We start from the raw sequence: 5,128 nt of genomic DNA on the forward strand, positions 1-5,128 counted from the left end.
ATGCAGGAAGATCACAGGCCAGTTGGTGGAAAGTTTCGTAGCTCCAGTGGTGGTGTAAGTATCCCAGCACTGGTATGGGCCTCTACGTGGCTCCTGCAGCTTTACAGCTGTGGTTCTATCGGCATAGCTCCATGTAGTTTATCAACCAGAATGTCTCTCAGCGAGTGCCTGTATCTGGCCTCTAGTGAGTTATTTATCTCCATAGTGCCTCCAAATGATGTCATCAAGCTGCGACATGATTGACAAGCTAAGCTCCATCCCTTAGTAGTCTGAAGTTGACACCTGATTATGTAACTAACATAAGTCCTATGCCTCTCTTTTGGTGTGTATATATGGATCTGATGTAAAATTGAAAAATTTAATGGATAATTCTCAGCTAATGGTCACTTCATTTGTTCGTAAAATGTATTGATGTCTCTTGAATAATTTTTCAATTGGTGGGAGGTTGGCTTTTCTGTCTCAAAAGTGTGCTGGCTCCTGATGTAGGAGATGGGAGTTGTTAAAACAAGAATCACATCAGGCCAAAAGTAGACATTGAAATTGTTTTAGAGGAAAAAGAAACTCCAAAATCAAATTTATTAAGTCTCAGCCAGGACAAAGACAAGGAGAATATATCATCTCATTGAGGGAGAACCTCAGTACAAGAGCAAAACCACACCCAAGGATTCACAGTTACACAGCTACATAAAATAAAACACAAAGGTAACTGTCACAAAATCATAATTGGCAGCAGATCAATTAATCACAGTTGCAGATAGGAATATGATCGTGTTATATATAGGTCCAGTTTAAAAAAGCGTATCAGAATGTTTCGGGACTCTCTGACTACCTTGCTGGGGGTATGAATCAAGAGCTTGGTACATCAGTACCCCAATTTCCATCAAAGTCCTGGGTAAACAAATTCCTGAGGGTTAGACTCTTTTCCACAAACCTAGTGCTCAGGATTTAAACTCTAACACGATATTTATTTATCAATGAAGTTTATTTGCAGACCAGGGTAGCATTTTGACCAGGGAGTAAGAAAGTGTTCCAAAGATGAAAGAACCCTCAAAAGTTCTTGTATTCCATCTTTTGAACATTTGTGGAGGAAAAGGGCCCAAAGAATTTTCATAATCATAATTTACCCCAAAGCACAGTCCAACCCTGGATTGTCTATTTCCTGAACTGTTTGAATTCTTCCAAAGAGGATAATGCCCTAGGTAAAAGTCTTTATTAATTAGCCAGACTATTGTTTGACTTATAGGTTAAGTAACTAGTCTGCTCAAAGCTCAAGGTCAAAAAGCCATCACAGAGTAATGGCCTCAATGGGCCACTCCAACTCCATAGGCTCCCAAAATATGGTTTCCAGGAGAAAGAAAATTGTTTCTCAGAGTGGAGCTAACTGCATCCATGAATTCAAAGAAAACTGTTCTTAGGAAATTATGCATAAGCTGAGAAATGAGAACAAGGGGATAGGGTCCATACAGTGGGGCACTTGGATCTGAAGGTGGATTTGAACTAGAGGTGAAATGTCCTGAAAACATAGAAACAATGTGCAGTGGTTACACATTGAGCTCCTAACATCAAGGTCAGCAGTAAGAAACTACCAACTGCTCTGCTTTGGGACAGTCATTTTACACAGGGATGTCCTAGTCTGTCTTACAGGGTCCCTATGATCTGCACTGCGACTACATGACAGCAAGGCTATTTTTGTTTTATTTTGTTTTGAGTTTTCAGTGAGATTTGCAGAGAGAAAAGAGTATGGGGTTTTGAGGTATTATCGGTTTTGTTAGAGTCCATCAAGTTGGTCCTGAATCATAGCGACCACAGGTACAAAGAATGGAACACCGTTTAGTCCTGCACCAGCCTCACAATTGCTCCTGTCTTGAGCCTATTGTTGCAGCCACGATGACAATCCAAGAGGATCTTCCTCTTTTTCATGGCCCCTCTGCTTGACCCAGCATGATGTCCTTCCCCAGGGACTGATCTCTCCTGACAATATGTCCACTGTATGTAAGATGAAGTTATACCATCCTAACCTCTAAGGAGCACTCTGGTCATACGTGTTCCCAGACAGCTGTTGGTCCTTTCAGCAGTCCAGGGCACTTGCGATGTTGTTCTGCAGCGCCACAATTCAATTGCATCAATTCTTCCTTGATCTTCCTTATTCAAAGGCCACATTTCACATGCATATCAGGCAATGGAAATGTCATGGCTTGGGCCAGGTGTACTCTTTTCTTCACAGTAACACCCTTGCTTTTCAATACTCAGAGAGAGGTCTTGTGTAGTAGATTCACCTAATGAAACATATCATTTCCTCTCCTGATTGCTGTTTCCATGGGCATTGATTGTGAATCTAAGACAAACTCCTTGACAACCTCAATCTTTCCCTTCTTTATAGTGATGTTACCTTTTAGCTCAGTTATGAGGACTTTTGTCTTCTTTATATTGAGCTGTAACCCATGCTGAAGGCTGCAATCCTTGACCTTCAAAAGGAGGTTCTTCAAGGGTTCCTCACTTTTAGCAAGCAAGGTGTGTCATTTGCATATTGTAGGTTATTAATAAATTTCTCCAATCCTGATACGCATTCTTCTTCATATAATCCACCTTCTCTGATGCATTGCCCTCTGATTGAAGGGGTAGTACTGGACAATTATGCCACTTGTCTGTCAGTCTCATTATACTAAAATGCTCAAAGACCTACAGTTAAAAAATGAAAAAGAAGAACACACTCAGAATATCTGAAACTGAAAGAACTCAAGAAAATAATTCAAGCCTTAGAAGACCTGTTTTCTGAATGCTCCTTAGACTCATGGGTGGCAAGATTTCGTCTTCCATATTTTGCACATATTGTCAGGAGAGATCAGTCCCTGAAGAAGGACATGATGCTTGGGAGAGTAGAGGTGCCTTGAGAAAGAGGAAATCCCTCAGTGAAATGGATTGCCATGGTGGCTGCAACAACGGGCTGAAGCATAAGAACATCTGGGAGGCTGGTGCATTTCCGTGCACAGCTTCTTTGTTGGGCATAGGGTCACTATGGGTAGAAACTGACCGGATGGCAGTTAACAACAACAAATGGAAAATTGCAACTCTTAGAAAATGAGTAAAAGAGAAGCCAACAAAAGAGACCTAGAGAAGACAGCTAAAGGAACGTGTGGAAAAATAGGCGAGTGTGTTGTCTCGACGCAAGGAGAAATGTGTAAGATCATCAAGGAAGTGTCTAGCAGGGTCTTATGGCATTGCTGGGTGAAGTGAGATAAAAATGGAGAGGGAGTCCATTGGCGTGAGAGAGACGGAGGTAGACCATTGGCGATCTGAGTAAATACAGTTACAATGAGACAGAAGCCTCCCTGGAGTAAGTTAATAAGAAAAAGAGAAGAAATCGAGATTGAAATGGAGATAACCATCTAAGAAGCGCGGTTTTTACAAAGATAAGGTTTAAGCTTCAGGAACACATTGATCTGAAAGAGTTTCTTTTCTTCCATTCATTTAAAAAAAAAATCTTTCATGACGTGAAACCATTGATTAAGTTTACAGATGGAAGTACAGGAATCAAGGGAAAGTGGGCAGTGCAGACAATGGGCAGCGAGAATAATTAAAGAGGAGAGAACTACAGTAGAGGAGACGGTAAGGTCCTAGTGAAGAGAAGACATGTCTTCCTTTTGCACTGGAATTTAAATTCTGAAACACTTGGTGTGGTAGTTACATAATCTGTGGTCAATTCGAGAGGATTATGAGTGAAGGGGTGGAGTCTGGCCTGTCAATCATTGTATAGCCAATGAGGTCTCTATGTGGTCATGGCCTTCCCCTGAGGATTCTGGGAATTCCTGTATTTTCCTCCCTGGACGTGGGAGACACATTCTGTCAGCTTACTCCCTTAGAGACTCTGAGGAGAAGCCACATGGATCTACCCTAATGCAGACCTGGGAGCTGGAGAAGCCGCGTGAAGACCCTGCCAGCAATAAGATGCTTACAATGCCACTGGATCCACAAGACTTCCTATCTGCTGACCTTTGGTCTTCCTGCATTAGGAGTCATTGCATGTGTTTCTTGAGTCTGAAGAGGATGCTATAGATTGGTATCCAACATATGGACTAATATCAGACTTATGGATTTGATCTGGACTGGGCAGGGATGTTTTCTCAATATTCAATAGCCCTGGTATATAATGCTCTTTCCTATATACATATGAGTGAGTGTCACTGGATTTATTTCTCTTGTCTACCTGGAAAACACACTTGGCTTGTGGAAGGCTGCTTCTACAAAGGGAGCCCTAACTTCCTTTGGAGCCTTGGCATAAGTTCATTTGAGTTTTTCAGTTACTTCCTCTGTGCTTGCTGCCCATTAAGGCAGCAATATGGCTATGCCTGGATAAATCCAAGCACTCGGGGAGTCATCTCATGCCCACAGTTAGAGTGTGCACACAAACAGATTAATATGCAGAAAGATGCTCACACAAAGAACTAAGGAACCTGCCTGCATCTTTACTTAAAGCTGCCGATCAGATGCACGTTATTAAATTTAAAATTTGTGATCCTGGGGACTATGACTCGGGTTCATATGTAATCAGAACCCTGGAACCAATCCCATCACCTTTTTAGCCTGAAATTATATAAGTATCCTCATCACGTTTCTTTGCTTGTTCCTGTTGTCCCTACGGTGACAGTGATGGACTGTTCTACCATCAATCATAATCCGCGAGGATTTCTTTTGTTTTTGGAGGTATATGATGAAAACCGCGGTTGTTCTCTGTACTGAATGCATGCTGAAGGTTTTCCTTAACCGAGTGAATGTCTTTGCTTTGTCATTGCCCCAGTTATGGCTTAATTCAAGGGAGTCTGTAAAACATGTGTGAATTGGGGTCTCTTTTACTCCTAGTACACATCTGGGAAACAGTGACTCAAATAATCAACCCCAAACCAGCACCGCCATAAAGTCCACTGTGCCTCATGGTGATCCTATTGGACAAAATGGAGCTGACTTTGGGGGTTTCCATGGCTGGAACTCTATTAGAGTGGAATGCCTTCTCTTTCTCCTAGTAACAATGACATTCTGAAGGAAAGAAAAAAAAAGGCAAAAAGAGAGTGATAAAGATAAATTGGTGCATTTGGTGATGGACAGACAATGGGTATGCCCTTCACAGAAAACT

The sequence above is a fragment of the Tenrec ecaudatus genome, chromosome 5 (assembly GCF_050624435.1).
Source record: "Tenrec ecaudatus isolate mTenEca1 chromosome 5, mTenEca1.hap1, whole genome shotgun sequence".
Taxonomy (NCBI): Eukaryota; Metazoa; Chordata; class Mammalia; order Afrosoricida; family Tenrecidae; genus Tenrec; species Tenrec ecaudatus.